Genomic DNA, 21,661 nt, shown 5'->3' with positions numbered 1-21,661 from the left:
AACTTTTTTTACTGAGGATCTTTTTTTCTTTTTTTCAATTCACCAAAAAGAAAAAAAAAAGACTTTATATAACAAAAGGTAATTGCTTTGCTTTGTGTCATTTATACTGGACTAGTAGCCCGGTACACAAAATTCGTGCACATTAAAAGGGAATTAATTGCCCTAACCAGTTGGGCTCAGTGGATAGAGCATCGACCTGCGGACTCAAGGGTCCCAGGTTTGATTCCGGTCAAGGGCATGTACCTTGGTTGCAGGCACATCCCCAGTGTGGAGTGTGCAGGAAGCAGCTGATTATGTGTCTCTCTCTTCGATGTTTCTAACTCTCTATCCCTCTCCCTTCCTCTCTGTAAAAAATCAATAAAATATATTATTTAAAAAGGGAATTAGCAGAGACATTTTAATATTGCTATTTGCTTTCTCTATAATAGAAATGTAAGAGATGAAAGGAAATTAGTAAAATTTATATGAAAATCATATACAAATTTATTAATAAAAAACAGTAACAAAAGGATATAACAACAACAGAGGCCTGATATAAAAATGACAAAAACATGTTATGAAAACAACAAAAACACGATATGAAAACAACAGTGATGCAAACAATGGCTGATAAAGTGATTAAACTTATTCTAATATCTCCCTGTACACCAGATTAAGAATGAAAACACTTTCAGAGCGCTTGACTAATTTCCCTTGTGATGAAGTACTTAGAACTTTAACTGTAACATCACATGCTCTTCAAACTTGAGAGAAAGCGACATATAACTGACCATGTGCAAAAATGGGTTCAGGTAGTAATATGCCTACTTTGTCTAGAGTTTGTCCTTGTGATTTATTAATAGTCATCACAAATGCTGGCATCACGGGAAACCGTCGTCGAATTAATTTAAATGGGAGGCCAGTGTCAGATGGGGACAAATTAATTCTTGGAATCAGAACAGCCTGTCCCTCTGCAGATCCTGTTAATACTTCAGCTTAGATAATGTTAGGTCATAATCTTTTGATAATAAATCTGGTACCATTACAAAGACCCCATTTATTATTGAGATTTCTCAATAGCATGATGATTGCACCCACTTTCAATTTTAATTTATGACACGGCATTCCTGAAGGAGTAATACTATTAAGAAATTTGATGGGAAAATTTTCCTTTTCAGCATCACCTGTGGAATCAATGGAATCATCACTCAAATATTGTGAAAATCTCCATCGAGTGTATCCAAATTTTCTTCATTTAATTTTTGAACATGCTCATTTTTTGGACAAAGAATTGCATGTTTAGATATATTTTAATATTATCTATAGCAGTGTTTCTCAACCTTGGCTGCACATTAGAATCACCTGGGAATCTTTTTAAAATCCTGATTCCTGGGCCCCATCCTCTGGAAATTGTTTCTTTGTTATGGGGTGGGGCCACGACATTAGTAACAAAGAAACAGAATTAAAACTTTATTGTGGAGAGCTGCTACAGTGTTTTGGACAGGTTCAAACCTTGGACTGATGAGAGGGCACAGTCCTCTCATTGCCACATGCAAGTCCCAGCTTGGAGGGCAGGGCCCTCCCAGCACAATTATAGCCAACAGCTGAGTTGTAAGCTTGAACCTATGGTCCGAACACGTGGCCCCACGTGCCTGAGTGATGTAGGCTTGATAGAGTTCAGGTGCATATAGTTGAGTAGGATTGAAACCCAGGAGAATGTTGTAAACATCTTGGTCATGCCCTTACTTTGCCTAGTAGCATCTGCTATAAAATAAAGGGATGGCTGTGGGCACGGTCGCTGTCTCTCAGAGAAGCAGTGTCCCACTGAGATCTGGCTTTCATTCTCTTATCTGTCTTTTCTAAGCCTTTCAGCTGCCCCCACTCAGGTTCACCCCTGGCTGGGCTGTTGTGCGGCACACTTTAGAAAGATCAGCCTCTACGCTCCGAGGGCAGGTTCCTGCCTCAAACCCTGCCCTTACAAACAAACAGCTCTGGGAAACAGCTTGGGGGAGGGCGCTGCCGTTGCCAAGTCAACCTCTGACTTCCTTCCGCTTAGTTGCAGTTCTGTTCTGGTCGTGATGAACACCACCCATGGTTTTTATATAAGTAGATTGTTTATGTTTGTTTTCCACAATTGATCAATTCTTGCTTCTTCTTCTTTTTAACACATAGAGAACATCACATTTTTCTTAGTGGATATCCAGGCTTTGTACTTTGAAATATATTTGCAGTAATAACTGAAGTTTTCTTGTTGAAGAAAGCATTCTCTATTTGCGTCATAAACTGTGTGATATTTTATAGTATGACTTATACCAGCAGTGCTCAGTTTGTTTGCTTTATAAGTTCAAATTGTCTTTTCTTCTTACCTATTTGATAATGTTCCATATAAATAACAATCTTAAAATATGATATTTACTGACTTGGAAGTTGATAGAGACCATGGAAGTCTGATAGTATTAACTATTTTAATGGAAGTTTATGTTTTATCAGATATTTAAGATACGGATATATATGAAAAGTGTTGCAAATAATGACTTGCTTTCCAAAGCCAAAGAGAAATAAGGCAAGACTTAAGTTAAGCAAATAGGAACACTGATGAGATAGCATTCACCATCTTTTTTATTTTCTTCAGAAATTACTTTTATTTTGTTAAAAATTTCCTTAAGGAGCTAGCAATTATTCATGAGAAGAAAAGTCCAGAAAACAGATTTATGACTATATTAGCCTTGTCCTTAATTAGACATATTAATTATACAGAAAACATTATTCCCTGGAGTGGGTTACCGAACATCTAAGAGTCTGTGAACTTGTTAGAGCTTCTCCCAGCTTGCCTGGCTGCTCCATTGAGCTCACATGATTCAGTTATAAGGATGGACGCATTTTCTTTTTTTGAATTTAAAATTTCACAACAGTCCGGATGCTCTTTCCTGCATGCAACAGTTCAAAGACTGTTAATTTCATCAAAAGAAAGATTGTGGGTCACAAATTCATCAACTTTTATCTTTTTGGACATATATTCAGACACCAACTTTGGGACAATTCTACACCTTCCCATCCTCCGAAGGTGGTGCCTTTCCATGTGCCTCCTAAGAGGAGCTGAAAGGGCTGAGTGGCGATCTGAGGCCCCAGCCTTTGTGACAGGCTTCCAGCACAGCTCTCATGGCCTTCACATTACCAACACATGCAAAGGAGCATCTTCTCCCCCATCGGTCATCTCAATGAGCACTTCCTGGATGGGTTTACTTAAGTCCTAGGGGCTGATACATCTGTAGGCTCCAAACTCTTTGGCCTTTGCAAATTTATCTTTATTGATATCCACACCAATGATCTGGGACACACCGGCCACTTTACAGCCCACGATAACCACCAATCAACTCCTCCTAGGCCAAAGACGGCACAAGTAGAGCCAGGCTCCACTTGGCAGTGTTCACAGCAGCACCATAAGCAGTGAAAATGCCACAACCCAGGAGGCAGACTTTATCCAAAGGTGCTAAAGGATCCATTTTAGCAACAGAGATATTAGCCACAACTGTGTATTCAGAGAATGTGCTGGTTCCCATGTAATGTAAACTGTCTTTTCTTTGCAAGTAAAGCTGCTAGTGCCATCTGGCATTAAACCTTTCCCTTGAGTGACTCTTCTGGCAAAGGTTTGTTTTAGGAATTAGCCAAAATTTGCATTCTCCACATTGAGGGATGTAAAGTGAGATGACTGTATCACCTGCTTTCATTTTAGTAACTCCTACGCCAACACTTTCCACAATTCCAGTACCTTCGTGTCCCAGTATCACGGGAAAACTCCCTTCAGGATCAGCCCCACTCAGGGTCTAGGCATCAGTGTCGCACACTGCAGTGGAATAATATTAATTCGAACTTCATGAGCATTTGGGGGTGCCACCTCTACCTCCTTTATGGAGAGAGGCTTTTCAGCCTCCCAGGCAACCGCTGCCTTGCACTTGACCCTCACCTCGGTGAGGGTCAGTGTGGGTAGACATCCAGGGCTGGCTGCACAGTAGGAACATGGGCCTCACTATCTTTTTTTTGTTGTTTAATTTTATACAAATTGATTTATGAAAATAAATTATATTATTGTTATCAGAAGAAGCCTGTATTCTTATCTTAGTCCCCTTATAACCTTATAAAACCAAAGGAGATGATTTAGGCATATAAGAATGTGTCCTAGAAATATGAATAAAATGGTATATATTTTAATGTTATTATCTATATATATAAAAACCTAAGTGACCAAAGGACCGAACAACCGATCGCTATGATGCACACTGACCACCAGGGGGCAGACACTCAATGCAGGAGCTGTCCCCTGGTGGTCAGTGTGCTCTCTCAGCCAACCTCCTGTGGTCCCTCCATCTGGCCAGCAGGCCCTGATTGGCCCTGGTTGCCAGCCAGGCCGAGGGCCCCCACCCATGCATGAATTCGTGCACTAAGCCACTAGTTTTATTATAAGTCAATAATCATAACATTATTTGTTATTGCATAGGCCTTTCAATTTTACAAAGCATATTTACAAGAATTTTTCCTCAATCGTCACAATAAAATAATATGTGTAATATGAGTTCTCTTTGATAAAGAAATGAGGTATAGAAATTTTACATAATTGTACTAATATCACATGTGGCTGAATAGCAGTCATGGGATTCATTTCTATATTATCTAATGGCAAAAAAAGAAAGTAATATATAAATCACAATATATATGTCAAGAGCCCTAAATTTTGGCTTTTTATGGTAATGGTAAATAACCCCCTACCTTCATAACTTTTGCACATTATTCTCCCAAAAGATAACTTGAAAATAGAATTATTTTCCTATTCTTAATTTTACCCAAGTTGAAGATCAATATAGTAGCCTCACAGAATATAATAAATAGAGAAACTAGCAGACTTTTGAGACTTTTGGCTCAAGTGGTTCACCAACTAGATTGAACATCAGAACCACCTGATGAATTCTACAATGTATTGGGCCTGCCCTTTGGATATGTTGATTCACTATACATGGAATGGGCTGTTAAATCTTAATCTTTATTTTACGTCCTTTAACTCCATTGGGATTCTGATGTAGAAGGCACCTTCCTCTATGTAACACATTTAGGAACCTTTTCCATTACATGCCTCTACATTACAATCTTTTGGGTGTTTTACTATATAAACCAGGAATACCAATATTTCACAGACTTATGCTTCTATATTATGCCTTTATTGTTTGCCATGTTGTTATAAATATGCATACATACATACATACATACATACATACATACCACCTCATGGGTATGTAGGGAGACCCATTTACCTAATATTAGCTATGTTACTTTTATTAAATTATTTAACTTATAAGGCTCTCAGTTTCTTCAGTTTTTAAAGGGGGTACCACTAGCAATCTCACAGGCTTGTTGTGAAGTCTGATTCACAAATGTAATCAAAGTGCTTGGGATATAGCTTATGTTTAATAAATTTTAATAATTACATAATGCTATATCTATATTTTATCAAAACACCATATTAATAATCATATACAAAGTGTTAAAATAATGTATTTTAAACATTTATTATATCTCATTTGCAATCATTATGCTGAACTTATATGGATATGCTATATTTGTCAACCTAGTAAATTGAAGTATTTCATTACCTGTAGACTAATTTTGCTCCTAAAGTTAAGAGTGTGTATTAATCTCTTGAACTATATTGATAGATTATCCAATGTCTGCAGAATTAAAGATATGGCTATGCTTTCATCTTGAGAGAAAACTACCTCCTCAGGTTGTTGAAGTAGCTATTAGAATTTTCAGTGAGGTAAGTTAGGCACACGTCTTGTTCGTATTGGTATTTTTCCATTCCTCTGCTTTCTGCCTTTGCTTGTGTTCATTCTAATGTGAACTTTTGTTTTATTTGGGGTGGAATCCTAGTTAAAGTTTAGATGAAATTTTTGATAAAACAAGTTGAAAATATTTTTTCTTAGATCTGGAATAATTATATGGAGTTATTTATACGATTACAATTTAATGTTTAATTTCCTATTCAAATTTTGATTCAAATGAGTTAAACTAGTTTATTTAGTATACTAGAGGCCTGGTGCATGAATTTGTGCATGGATGTGGTCCCTCTGGGTGGCCTGAAAGGATCAGGCCAAAACCTGCAGTCCAATGCCACCTGCAGCTCCTACTTGACACTCTCACTCATCCTGGACCCACTGTGCCTGCTATGGGCTCACGCCCAATCAGTCCCTATCAGGAGAGGCTCGCACAGCCACAGCAGCACTCACCAACTATGAGTCCTGTGTCTGGCGCCCTCCCTAGTGGAGTGGCCTGTGGGATTGGGCCGAAACTGGCTCTCCAACATCCCCCAAGGGGTCCTGGATTTCGAGAGGGTGCAGGCCAGGCTGAGGGACCATACCAATGCACGATCGGGGTGGGGGAGAAACTGTACTAGGGCTCCAGGGCATGTCTAGCCCATCTCGCTCAGTCCTGATCTGCTGGGCCCCAGCAGAAAGCTAACAGACCAGTTAGAGCGTCTGCCCCCTGGTGGTCAGTGCACATCATAGCGAGTGGTCGAGCTGCCTTAGCATCTCATTAGCATATTACACTTTGGTTGAATAGTTGACCTGTCACTGGACGACTGGACACAGCATATTAGGCTTTTATTATATAGGATTATTTATGACTACCACCTTACTAAATGACTTTTTAAAAAGTAGACTTGAAAACTTGGGTCTTTCTCTTGGGTTCATGAATGATTGCTGAAGCGTCCTTTATGTGTAACATATACTGTGGATTGCAAAGACACTGACTTTGGTCCTTTATTAGGCTGAGTTTTACTACTGAGTTTCTCATAAATATGTTATAAATAAACTGTGCCTCTCGCATGCTTCAACCTGATTCTAGGCTGCTCTCTAGTTTGTCTGCCAGAGATCGCTATAACTAAATTATTAAAAATTATATTACCCCATTGTTAGAAGGCACCTGTGGCTTTCAATAAGAGGTTATACAAGAAAGCTGTAGAACAACTTGGCAAATATAAAACAATATTTGAATTCAAAAGCATGCCTTTTTCTTTCCTGAAATATGATTCTTAACAGTCACTCTCAGCATGTGGTTATCTGGTGGACTTTGCATATTTTACATGGATTTATATAAATGCACATAAATACAAGCCAGGTTAAAATAGAAAAAAATGTACTAGGTCTTTATTATAAAAGACTAGAGGCCCGGTGCACAAAAATTTGTGCACTGGGTGGGGCAGGGGGGCGGGTACCTCAGCCTGGCCTGTGCCTTCTCGCAGCAGTCTGGGACCCCTTGGGAGATAACGACCTGCTGGCTTAGGCCTGCTCCCGGGTGGCAGAGGGAAGGCCCAATCCCTAGGTGCAGCCCCTGGTCGGGCTCAGAGCAGGGCTGATTGGGGAGTTAGGGCACCGCCCCCTGTCATGCACAGAGCAGGGCGGATCGGGAGGTTGCAATGCCACCCTCAGTCATGCTCAGGGTAGGGCTGATTGGGGGATTGGGACACCACCCCCTGTCACACTCAAGGCAGGGTTGATGGGGAGGTTGCGGCGCCACGCCCTGTCATGCACAGAGCAGGGCCAATCAGGGGGTTGGGGCTCCGTACCCTGCCACGCACAGAGCAGGGTCGATCAGGAGGTTGGGGAGCTGCCCCCTGTCACACAAAAAGCAGGGCCGATCAGGGGGTTGGGGAGCTCCCCCCTGTCACTCACAGAAGTAGGGCCGATAGGAGAGTTGGGGCACCGCCCCCTGTCACACACAGAGCAGGGCAGATCATGGGGTTGGGGCGCTGCACCCTGTCACACTCAGGGCAGGGCCGATGGGGAGGTTATGGCTCTACCCTGTCACATACAGAGCAGGGCCCATGGCGCGGGGGGGCGTTGAGGTGCCGCACCCTGTCACACACAGAGCCGCAGGGCAATCAGGGGGTCGGGGAGCTCCCCCCTATGAGGCACAGATCAGGGCTGATCAGAGGGTTGGGGCACCTTCCCCTGTCACGAACAGAGCAGGGTGGATAGGGAGGTTGTAGCCCCTCCCAATGTCACACACAGAGCTGCAGGGCAATCGGGGTTTGGGCGCTGCCCCCTGTCATGCTGATCCCAGTGCTGGGAGGCATATTACCCTTTTACTATGTATGATAGAGGCCTGGTGCACGGGTGGGGGCCGGCTGGTTTGCCCTGAAGGGTGTCGTGGATCAGGGTGGGGGTCCCCACTGGGGTGCCTGGCCAGTCTGGGTGAGGAGCTTAGGGCTGTTTTCAGGCTGGTGGGTGACTGAAGCTCCCAACCGCTCCTTTTTTTCTTTTTTTTAATTCTGGGCCAGCTTTAGCTCTGAGGCTCCAGCTCTTAGGCCTCCGCTGCTGAAAGCAGGTTTCTGGCCTTTGTTTACCTTCTGTATTTGAAACAATGTTGCAATCCTGCTGGCTGAAGCCTGCGACTAAAACAGGTTTCTGGGGTTTTGTTTAGCTTCTATATTTGTAACATAGTTGCTTAGAGTTGCAGCTCAGAGGCTGGCAGTGGCAGGCGGAGAACATTGGAGTCCTCCATCACTGAAGGAAGCAAGCCTCATGTTCGCTTTAAGCTGCCTGGCTGCCGGCCGCCATCTTGGCTGGCAGTTAATTTGCATATCGCCCTGATTAGCCAATGGGAAAGGTAGCGGTTGTACGCTAATTACCATGTTTCTCTTTTATTAGATTTGATTGATTTGGATCCCTGTTTCATGCAGATGTTATAGGCATGACTATCTTGATATGATATTTCTATCATCTCAGTAACTAAATTCCCTTGCAGATGCTGAGAGTGGAATAGTCTTATGTAATGTTTTATGTTAGGTATGGTTTTGTATAGTTACAAGAACAGTATTTTAGGTGCTAATCAGAAGTGAGAAAACACATTTTTTATAAAAAAATGAGGAACTTGAAAGAATTAAGAAAACAGTATTTACATGTTAATATCCCATTTCTTGCCTGTGGGTTAGAAAATCGTTGCGGTAAATCAGTAGAAAGAAAGTTTCTTGGAATCTGCCTGAAGAATTTAAAAACTACACCGCACATTCAGCCATACCCACTATGTTACCTAACATTTTTTATGTTTACTGGACCCCCATTCTTTACCTTAGTTGAATTAACACAGATATCAAAGGGTGTTTGCAGATAATAACGATTATCCCTTTCATTTGTTAATGGAAGGAGAGGGTCTTGTCTCTCAGGCTGTGAGTGGGAGTGGATTTCTTGTAATATCCCCCAAAAAGGAATTACCTGACACATGGGAAGATTAGATACAATAGAAGGCTTTATTTCCATGGAATTATACCCAAAGTTCCATTTCCCTTTGTCCTGCAATTGGAGAAGTGAAGCTGGGGCTTCAATAAAGCTAAAATCAGAGACAGAGTCCAGAGTTTCCTTTCCATGTTGGAGCTGGGTCCAGTGCAGCATCAGCCTATCTTTGCTTGTGTTTCCCTGCTGCAGTACAATAATCCATTGCCTGTGGGGTCCTCATGGCCATAGGCTATAGAGGTGAATGCAAGGAAACCAAGAGAGATTCAAGAACACAAGAGAGATCACTCCTTTGTTTAGGAGATTATGTGTTTCCATATTTCCGTGGTCTTGCAGTGGACATGCCCATTCTGGTCAATTATTTCTGTTCTCAGGTGTGACTGACAGACCAGTACCTTCCCTATGTCAGCCCAACTTTACTGGGCATGCATCCATCTTTCCTTTGTTGGATCCTTTCCCTCAGTGTTTTGCAGGAAATAAGCTGGTGATTCCCTGCGGGAGTGCAAAGTTGCAGCTTCCTGGTGAAGCTGCTTAACTGACATGCCTATAATGTCTGGACTTCCCTTTACTCATGTCCTATTATTAATAATTAACTAATTACAATGGTATCATTTCTATTCTTGAAATGTATATATCAAACATGGAAATAAAAACCAAAAAGAATGTCTATGTCTCTTTTATGTTTTTCAAACAGTTTTAGAAGAGCTCCGTATTGCATTTATTTGATGGCTTCAGGAGGAGTCCTTCTAAGAGATTGTATTTTCCTAGAAGTTAGAGAACTCTCAAAGAAACTTCTAATTAACACCTAAATTCTTACTTTTAGGAGAGACAGAGACTTTCTTTGCATAACAATGGCTGGGGCATTTGCAAATCTCAGCTTGCTTCACATTTTCCAGGGGTTGCAGTTCTTGGGACCAGAAATGCATGTGAAAGCACATTTATTACAGTCAGAGAGGAGGAACAGTTAAACTAAAAATGATCTCTGATTGAGAATAGCAACATTAGATGTCTGACATCTGTTTCTCTACTTGTTTTAAAACTCAACGTAGATTAAGCATTTTAAATCATAATGAATAAGCATACTCTCTATTCAAGACACATGATTATAAAAAATTCAGTAGCTTCATTTTACAAGTAACTAATTTTTAAACAGAGAACCATTATAATACTTGACAAACACTGAGCAGTTCATGTATGTTAAGATATGCTTTTAAATGTTTTGAATCCCAGCTGTTTCTTTTTTCTGTTCTTTGTAAGAATATGTCCAAAATTTTGGATACATTCACATAACATTTTCATAAATTAAAAAAAAATAACAAAAAACATTTGGGGGATGCTTTTATAAAATTTGAAACAATAACTTCTACTTTTGCTGAAGTATTTCCTTACCAAAATAACTATTTTGATACTGTACTTTTGATTCATTAGAACTTCATTATGTTTTTATAAATTATTATTCAAATACTAACAGTGAAGATAGTCATTACTATTTATGATTACTTAGAGCTCTCAGATGCTTATTATTACTGTACAATAATTTATTACTGCTTTATTTGTGGGGAGTTATATATAAAGCCAGTAATATATTAAACCCTAATTTCCATTCTAATATAAAGTGAAAAAAATAATCTGAAAGTGATAAATTTTTAGTGGCACCAATCACTGTCACACATTCTAGGCAAATGATATTTTTAGAGAAGTCTTAAGAAATGTAATAAATTATGAAGGAAAATTGTTTTCTTCATATAGGAAAAACTGCTGGGTGTAATTAGGAGAAAGGAGACTTCTCAGCAGAGATGTCTGTTTACATGTCTGATATCTGCCATGGATTTCTCATGAGATTATTGGTAAATTATGATTTGCTCTCATTTATTCATTTAAAAATAATTTTATAAATTTAGCTTCCCTATTTTTCAGTGCTGATAGGATCAAATGAGATATTTTGTTAGACATTTGAATGTGCTGTACTAACTATGCATGTGTATGTGAGTGCATAATAGGTTGTATGTTTGCTGGTGATGTTATGTTATTTGACTACTCTCTGGCTAAGAATGTGATGTGGTTTCTAACTTATTTAAGTAAGTTATCATATTTTGGGTATTGAAGTTATAACTAAACTATTTTGGTCTTTTAAAAATGTGGCAATATACTAGATGCATAATATTAATTATGAATAGATAATAAAGAGGATTAAATTAGCACAAGCAGGTTATATATAAGTCACACTGCCTGATAAAAGCTAACATTTTAATAGTGTTTGGTATTAGTAAATGATTTAATTATTAAGCCCACACTATGGAATAGGTGCCAATAATCCTCATTTTCAGCTGGGGCAGCCGAGGCTTGGAAGGTGTTAAGGAAGTTGTCTGAGATCAAATTGTGAATATCAGGATAGAAACTGACTGATTCTAGAATGCATCCTCTTAAGTGTTTTATTTTGCTAATTCTCTAATGCATTAACATTTATGTATGGTACAATTATCTAAGACTGTCATTGGGATTATGTTTCTTCACTCAGAATACCTGCATAGCAATCTAATATGATTGGGTAAATAGAAAGTTAAATAAAAATTACTAAAATGAAAGCACAGTAACATAAAAAGTGGCTCCTGTGGGTTTTTCTTGCTGAATTATTAGGTAACATTTAAGTGAATTTGGGAGCTGAAAAAAATTTTAGTGACCTTAAGTGTATTTTATGCAAAGGATATTATTCAGAGGTTCGTCTTAGTTTTAGAAGTAATATTTGGAGCTCAGTGGAATCTAGCTACAGCTGCAGCAGAGCACAGATATAGTATAACTCCACATTAGACTGATTTGCCCCTGACATTAACAGCAGCCTGACAAGAGAAGGATGTGTCCTTCCTTAGAATACAATGAGCTGTGTCATTTATTGCATAAGGAGAGGTAAAATATAAGACTTATTGTGCCCAGGGATGGAACAGGATAAATGGAAGTGTACTCTTGTTTTATAATGTAGTATAAAAATAGTCAAAGGTGTATTGTGATAAATTAAAGATACATATTGTGCTTTCTAAAATAACACATAAAAAACACAACAGATTATAGCCAAAATGTGAAAGAAAAAAACCCCAAAATATTTGTGTCATCCAAATTGTAACAGGAAAGGAGAAACAGAAAAGTAAAGAATATGTGGAATAAATAGAAAACAAAGACATAAAATGACAGATCTGAATATCAATAATTGCACTAGGTAGAACTGGAATAAATATTTTAATTAAGAGAGAAATGCTAGATTAGGTAAACCAGCAAGATTTAGCTATGTGCTGTGTAGTAAAATTGTACTGTAAATATATAAAGGGGTTTAAATTAGTGAAAAAGTATATCATACAACACTGAGTATAATAAAGCCATTGTGGCTACTAGTATATGAATTTCAAATAAGATATACTTCAAGCAGAATACATACTACCAGAGAAAAGAGAGGCACATCGTAATGATAAAAGGATCAAGTCATCAAGAAGTGATAACAATTCAAAGTATAGTTGTATATGATAAAATTTCAATAACATGAAATTAAAGTTGAGAGAAATAATGGAAAAAACTAGACACAACCATAATCGTAGTTGGAGACTTTAACACACCTCTCTAGTAATGGGTAGAACAAGTAGACCATAAATAAATAAATAAATAAATAAATAAATAAATAAATAAATAAATAAATATCAGCTTGACTTTGTTGGCATTTACATAGCACCCCATTCTACATCTGCAGAATGCACATTTTTTAACACCGTAGGCAATGTTCACCCAGATAGGTCATATTATTATCTATAAAGAAAGACTCAATACATTGCAAGAAATTTAATTATGTAAAACATATATCTAAATCTGATCATTATGTTAGAAATCACATGGCTTCAGAGTTATATTCTATATTTAATAAATAATAATTTTAATTACCTAAATCCTTAAGAATCAATTTAACAAAAGTGACTGAAAAATTATGTGAAATGGAAACAAATGGAGATTTAAATAGTAATGGATTAGAAGAAGCAATATTGTTAAATGCACATTCTCCATAAATGGATATATGAGTTGAACAGAATACCAATCAAAATCCTAGTTGGAGTTTTTAAAGAAATGGATAACCGTATTCTAAAATTTACCTGGAGAAGCAATTTTCAAAGTATAGAAACATTTGGAAGACCTGCACTACCTGATTTCAACAGTTCTATTAAAGCTACAGCAGTAGGAATGTGAAGATCAATGCAACAGATGGAGAGTTCAGAATTAGACCTATGCATAGCTAGTCAATTGATTTTGACCAAGGCACCAAATTGATTCAATGAGCGAAAGTCTTTTTAACAGATGGTGCTAAATAAAATAAATATCTACATAAAAACATGAAGTTTGATTGTTCCTGACCCTTTTTGCAAAAAAGTAACTTCCAATTGGCCATGGATATAATCCAAAAGCTAGCCCCACAAAGTTTCTAGAAGAAAACACAGAAATATATACATACTACCTTGGGGTAGACAAAGATTTCTTGATTGAATTGAAAGATTAGTAACCATAAAAGAAAACAATGATAAATAGGAGTTTATTAAAACTTTAAGTTTGTTCTCATCTAAACAACATTAAAACATGTAAGTTACATATTAGGGGAAATTATTAGGAATATGTAGATCTAATAAAGCACTCATTCAAAACACATAAAACTCCTATAAATCCTTTTTTTTTTTTTAAAAAAAAAAAAAGGGTGTACATCTCAATTAGAAAAAAAAGGTTAAAAAACTTGAGCAGACATTTCACAAGTGAGGTATAAAATGGCCAACAAATGTATGAAAAATTGCTCAATATTTTTAATCATGAGGACAATGAAAATTAAGGCCACAATGACATCCATTCTTTTTATCTGCTGACAGTGGAGAGGGTACAAAACAACTAGGAAGCTCATACATTGCTGACAAGAAGTATAAAAGTGTATCTACTTTGGAAGACTGTTTGCAATCTTTTATAAATCAAGTATCTATATTTACCTTATGACCAGGTGATTCTATCTGTAGGTAGTAACTTATTTATGATAGCCCCTAACTGGAAACAACCCAAATATCTGTCAATAGGAAAATGAGCAAGTTGTGGTGGAATACTGCTCAGCAACCCAAAATACATTAATTCCTAAAATATGCAACAACATATATGAATCCCCAACACATAATGTTAAGCAAAATATAGCAGAATCAAAAGAAGACATGTTGTATGATTTATATAAATTCCAAAAACAGACAAAACAAATATACAGTAATGCAAATCTGAATAATTAGTGCCTCAGGAGTGATGAGATTGACCAGAAGGTTGCAAAATGAAATTCCCTGGAGTGATGAAAAATTTATTTATTTTACCTTGCATGATTGCTACTTGTGTACAATTGGCAAAACTCATTGAATAAAACATTTATTAACTGAAGTAAAACAGTCTTTATTTATGTATGACATAGTTGCGATTAAAAAACTCTCAATGGGACCTATCTAAAAATTAAACTAGAGTTAATGAGTGAATTTATCAAGGTTGCAGGATATAATATCAGTAAACAAATATAATTCTATTTATATAATCAAACTATATAATTATAAAATATAAATATTAAAAATGTATTTTGAATAAATTTAAAACAGCCAAATGAAACAAATTGTACATGAATAATATCCAAATTAAAAAATACATAAAATTAAAATACAAAGAAGTAAAAGGTAAACAATGAAACATTCATGTTTCCCCATATATTTTAGTTGGTTATTTGATGAAACCCTTTATAGTTTATTTTACCAATGTTCTGAAAATTCAATGTTTAGGATGAAAAGTGTTTCTCGTCTGTAGCTATAAGATTTCCTGAGGCTTATGTCAAAGGTCTGCAAATGGATTGTACAACAGCCCACCTCCCCTAGAGACTAGTTATACATAACCACATTCTTCCCTCCGCTAGTAGGCATCTGCTTTGTCTACCCAAGAGTCTCCTCCTTACTGGTTTTATGGTTTTATACTGCCATAACTCTGGAGATTTTATTTCTTCTTTCCCACTCCCAAAAGACACTGCCTTCTAGACTGTCTCTTCTTACTTGGTCTCTTATCCTTCCAGGTAATAAACTGTAGTAATCTGAAAATCTTCAACCTGTTTTACCTGTCTAATCCTGTGAATACCTAAGGAATGTGCTCTTTCTTCTATTCTAGTTTCCCATGTTTTATTCCTTCATTATAGTACTTACTAGAGGCCCAGTGCATGAAATTCTTGCACTGGAGCAGGGGTCCCTCAGCCTGACTTGCACCCTCTCACAGTCCGGGACCCCTCAGGGGATGTCCGCCTGCCCGCTCGCTGCTCCTTACCACCGGGCGCACTGCTCCTTAGCGCTGCCATGGAGGCAGGAGAGGCTCCCGCTACCACCACTGTGCTCGCCAGCCATGAGCCCTATCTTTCTGTGTAGTTGTCTGTGGGCCAACTGCTCTCTTCCTTCTCATTTAGGGCGAGCAGCATGTGAGGGCAGAGCACACTATCATGGAACGCAGAGGGCTGCCCGGAGCTGAGGGGAGTGGCCGGCCCCACGGGGTGGGAGGTGGACACAGAGGACGCTATCTTTCCCAATTGTGGGTCAAGCTGGCCGGCCTTCATCTGCCTGACCCCAGCCAGGGAGAGACCAAGCAGGTTGTCTGCCTCTTCATCCTTCGATCTGTGACACATGTCACCCTTGTAGGCCTCCCCTGAAGTGAGGAGTTCAGGTCAATTCCTGAATGTAAAAGGGCACAGGGAGGGGGCCTCCACTCCAGTACCCCCTGATTCCCAGACAGGACCGGGTCTCAGGACGGTGGCCGCAGCTGCAGAACATAGATCTGTTTCAAGAAAAGTCAGGAATGCAGACTTTGGTATGAGCCCTTATTCCAAAAGGTGGCAGTTTATTCATATTGTGGCAAAGACACCTTCAAGAGTAACATAAGTGGGTAAAGTCAGGGCCAACCTGGGCCATTTCCTCATCCAATCTCTCTGAGGCACATGGACAGAACTGACAGCTCTTTGCAGGACACCTCTGGGTTGTTGTTTTTTTAAGCCTAAAGGACAGTAGTCTGTGTCCATTCTTATTCTTTGGGATTTTTTCATCGTCGGATAAAAGGATACGTACATTAGGGCAACCCTCTCAAGATACAATATTCCAGTTGCACCCATGTGATGAGGACAGTGCCCCTCAGAGGGAGGGAGCCGACAGATGGGGAGCGGGGAATTCTGAAAACCAAAGCAACGGTTCAGAACATGGAAGAAGTCCTTGGTGTTCTGCTGATAGATTTGGACTCCTTCCTCTGTGGTCACACAACTGTCACACGCCAGGCAGTCACTCAGAAATATCTTCGCATCTGCCAATTTACGGAATTCTCCCTTCTCTCCATTCTCCTGAGCCGGACTCTCTGGACGTTGACTGTGGCATTCTCTTGATCATCGTTTTTTGTTTGTTTGTTTTTCTAAAGTGTTACAAAGTTTATATGAATATAACATACAAAGATTCAGCCTCCTTTGTAAGAACAGGGAAGGAAGGGGTGGTTAAGTAAGGCACACGGAGCTGCAGCAAGCACCAGTATGGGGAGGGCCACGGGAGAGAGGAGGTTGGTACTGGGGCCGAGGCCCTAGAGCTGTGGCTGGGGAAGTAGGGATCCGTCTGAGTGCCATGTTCCGAGGCTGAACTAATTGGCCAAGCTGAGTCTGAGGTGGGTGGCCATATCTTCCATCTTCTGTGCTGTTTACCCTTTCCCACCCAGCTCTGTTGTAAAACCCCAGAGCCCTGGATTCCAAAGGCCCCATCCAGAGCAGAGGCCCTGGAAGGGGGTGACAGGAAGTGAGTAGGGCAAGTTTGAAAGCCAATATGTGTGCGGGATGGCCAGAGACAGTGGTGAGAGGTAGCAGGGCAAGGGCTCTCATACCTACCCTTCTGTGGGGGCCATGGGTGAATGAGGCCAGGGGAGTAGGGTAGGGATGGGGCTCCATGGCCCCAGCCTCTTAGGCATCCCTGTCTGTCCTCTGAAGTGAACATGGAGGAAAGAGGCTGCCTCTGAGGAGGGGCCAGGCCAGGCCAGGTGAACATCTTGAGTTCTGGCTGAGGTGATGGTCCTCACCCTGAGGTGCCTTCTAATTGGTGATGGACCCAGGCCTACTCTTGCCGCCACCGCTGCCTCCAGGACCCAGGCCTGACTCCTGCTGCCGCTGCCGTGACCCAGGTGTTTGGTTGTCCATCCGGTCATGACAGCCTTAGGCTATTATTAGTATAGAAGATGTCAATACTAACATAATATTCAGACTCACTCTCTCACTAAAATATAGCTTCCAGAAAGCAGGGGACAAGTTCTTAATTCATCTTTGCCATAGAAATTATAATAAATATATATGTATATGCCTAGTTATATTATAAATAGAGCATATTATGATAATCATCTATTCCAACTGAAAAAAAAAATAAGTTCCTTAGCTTTCCTTTAGATTCAAGTTATAGTTATCTGGAAAGAGACAACAGAGGAATCTACAATGAGTAATTACATTTGTCCAATATATATTCCTAAAAATCATGAAACTCTTAGATTCAGACAATAGGCTTTAGCATTTGCAGTTTATTTCAGATGAAAATTGTTGCTTTCTAAATATTGGATGAGCCTTTTTAGCTAGCAATAATGCTTTAAAATTGAAAGATACTTTTATCTGAGATGTAATAGGGAATGAGTTTCATTTGTGTAAGGGTGTTTCTTGCTATGAATTACCAGCACATATTATGTTGTCTCCTGTTAGGTGTTTCATATTATTATGGTCCTATAATAGCAAATACAAGTAAAGCTGAAAGCATAAATGGTTGTTTGTTTTATAGCATCAAATACTTTCTGAAGCTTTCTACTGTTCACACACATAACCCTCTTCTTGATATGCACAATGGTAAGATGCACACAAATACCTTACTCTTAGATTTCTCAGGCTCACATCACTTTGTCCTAAGCAAAGCTTATATCATAAGAAAGATATTTCCCCCATTATGTACTTTTCTTTGGTTTTCATGTCTCCTTTGATAATACTCATTGATAACCATCTTCTTCCTTTATTTTCTAACTACTTTTATTTTTTTTGGGGGGGGCTGTCTAATAAAGTAATTAGTTTTGCCTTGATAATACATACTTTTATGACATAGCTGTGACTAAAATACAACTATGTATTTTCAATTGCTCATCTTACTTTATTCAGGACACTTAGAAACCATTAAAAAGAATGATGTGAAATATAATATTTAATATCATTTTCCAAACTTTAATTTCTTCTGACTATAGATAAATCCTGGAAGACAGCCATTTCTTATTTCCATTCAGTTTAGTTTATTAATACTAGCAACCATTTATTGAGCATGTAATCTATGCCATCATTGCTTCAAGCTTTTATGTTTATTATTTTATTCAAGCTTCAAAACAATCATACGAGGCAAGTGTTTTTATGCCACTCTAAAAATGAGAAAACTGAGATATCAAGATTGCACTGACTGAAGTAGCCACATCAAAAATTAAACTCAGTTCTGAATGACTTTAATGACACTCTTCAGCCATCTTCCTTAATATGTTATATATAATGAGACTTTTCTATAAAATATCACCAACACACTGATAAAGATACATTGGCATATTAATGCTAGTAACTCCTGAAAATCTGCACCTTTTACAAAGAAATATATTGAGAAGCCAGCATATTATAAACAGAAGGATCTCTATCTAAAATTATGACTTTATATTCAGTCTGAAGGTGGCCTAGAAACATGTTACATATAGTAAGCTCCACTTGCAATTTCATGCAAGTGCAAAGCATGCTGTTCACGAATCTATGGCTACCCATGTTTGACTGAGTGGGTTGAGAAGTTTGCAATGGTTAACCCCCACTTCTGACCAGCATAGTTCTGTATGAAGTTGCATGTGTGTAACTGGGATGGAGCTTGCACATTCTGTCACTCACACAGGAACTACTTAGCTTCCAGATGAGAAGCTGAATGCTTCTGAAGTTGACCCAACCATGTGATTGGCCATGATTAGAATCCTCTTCTGTTTTTAGGCTTAATAACACAGGGGTGGAGCAAAAGTAAGTTTACAGTTTTGAGATGTGAAACTGAGTTTATTTTTATATTATTAATTATTCATTAATTATCATATTTTCCATAGGAACATCTGTAAACTTACTTTTGCCCACCCTGTATTGACCCAAATGGAGAAAACATAAAGGGTTCCTTTCTTCATTCCACCAATGTGTATTCCTGCTCCCCACATTGAAATCATTATGATTGTTGAGTAGTTTTATTTTAGATGTGGGGGTGCCCTTGCCTCTAAACATAAAGAAAAGGAGAAAGGAAAACATTAGGGAGTCCTGAGTAAAATACTTGACTTTTGATTTGAAAAAGTCTGCTAAGCACTATATGTGTTGGAATATTAAAAATTTCTATAACAAAGGAGTAGTTAACAACCTTTTAAACAAACATTTCCTAATGAGGAAGGGGCAGCAAATTCTAATTGTCTGTCAATATAATTTGCCCCATTTCCCTTTACTTAGGGATTTTTTTTTCAAGTTGGCATTAAGTGCTCACCTTCTTAAACATTTTTTAAACTAGGCATAGTCACACGATCCAGTTCTAGAAAACAAGATACAGGTTGATGTCACTTGGTGAGCCTTTATGCAAAAGTTTTTTTTGTTTTGTTTTTGTTTTATCTTTATTGCTGAAAGTATTACAGATATCCCCTTTGTTTGTTTTTCTATTGACCCCCTCCACCCAACCTGCCCCTCCCAGGTCTTCACCACTCTATGTCTGTGTCCATGGGCTATGCATATCTCTATCTATCTATCTATCTATCTATCTATCTATCTATCTATCTATCTATCTATCTATCTATCATCTATCTATACACATACTAGTAAAAGCATAATATGAAAATCGACCAGACAGCGGAATGACTAGTCGCTATGATGTGCACTGACCACCAGGGGGAAGACGCTCAACACAGGAGCTGCCCCCAGCCCGCAGGTCCCAATGGGGCCTGCCCACCAAACTCTCGATCCCTCCCCCCAGCTGGCAGGCTCCGATCACCTGCTGGGGAACGGGGAACCAGGGGTGGGTGCCAGGCCAAGGCAGGTGTGAGTGGGGCCCAATCACCCCACCAGTTGCCCCACACACAGAGGGTGAATGATGGCAGTGGGGGGCGGGGCTGGCTGCAGGCAGCCCAGGAAGTTCAGCCCTGATCACAGGCCAGGCCTAGAGATCCTACCCATGCATAAATTTCATGCTTCGGACCTCTAGTACGCATATAAATTCCCTGGTTAATAGCTCCCCACCCACCCTACCCACCCCTACCTACCCTCTGAAATTCATCAGTCTATTCCATGGTTCTATATTTCTGGATCTATTTCATTCATCAGTTTTTGTTCATTAGGTTCCACATATGAGTGAGATGATGTGATACTTATATTTCTCTGACTGGCTTATTTTGCTTAGCATAATATTTACCTCCATGCTGTCTCAATGGCTAAGAGTTCTTTCTTTTTTACAACTTCATAGTATCCCATGGTGTAGATGTACCACAGCTTTTTTATCCACTCATCTGCTGATGGGCACTTGGGATGTTTCAAAATCTTAGCTATTGTGAATTGTACTTTTATGAACATAGGGGTGTATATAGTTCTGATTGGTGTTTCTGGTTTCTTAGGATATATTCCTGGAAGTGGGATCAGTGGGTCAAATGGCAGTTCCATTTTTAATTTTTGAGCAAAGGTTTTGAAAGGAGAAAGAGTTGGCTAAAATCTGCCTTCTGCTGTTTGCCCTTGTGTTTTCCAATGCTTGGAAATAGAGCAACTGTCTTGTGAGCAGGAGGATAAGTACTGAACTCCATGGAGAGTGAGGTTAAAAGCAAAAAAGAGCAACTATGATGACATTGTGAAGCTCCTCTATCAGGTCTAAACTGCTTCCTCTAAGACTCACTGAGGATATGTGTTTATTGATTTTTAGAGATAGAGGTAGGGAGAAAGAGAGAAACATCGATGTGAGAGAGAAACACCAATCGATTGCCTCTCCTAGGCACACCAATCAAGAATTGAACCACAACATTTGTTGTGCAGAATTTCACTCCAACCAATTGAATCACCTGGCCAGAGACACAACTCTTTTTAAAAAAAAAAAAATATTTTTATTGATTTTTTACAGAGAAGAAGGGAGAGGGACAGAGAGTCAGAAACATCGATGAGAGAGATCGATCAGCTGCCTCCTGCACACCCCACACTGGGGATGTGCACGCAACCAAGGTACATGCCCTTGACCGGAATCGAACCTGGGACCCTTGAGTCCACAGGCTGACGCTCTACCCACTGAGCCAAACCGGTTCGGCAGACACAACTCTTTTTA

General features: G+C 39.2%; 1 pseudogene; it reads right to left on the bottom strand.

The window, feature by feature from the left end:
• Nucleotides 1–2,663: 2,663 nt before the first annotated feature.
• Nucleotides 2,664–13,525, bottom strand: LOC132229672 (alcohol dehydrogenase class-3-like; annotated as a pseudogene).
• Nucleotides 13,526–21,661: the final 8,136 nt, after the last annotated feature.

Source organism: Myotis daubentonii, chromosome 3 (genome assembly GCF_963259705.1).
Source record: "Myotis daubentonii chromosome 3, mMyoDau2.1, whole genome shotgun sequence".
Classification (NCBI taxonomy): Eukaryota; Metazoa; Chordata; class Mammalia; order Chiroptera; family Vespertilionidae; genus Myotis; species Myotis daubentonii.
The sequence above is the reverse complement of the archived record's forward strand: the minus strand, read 5'-3'. Positions and strand labels throughout refer to the sequence as shown.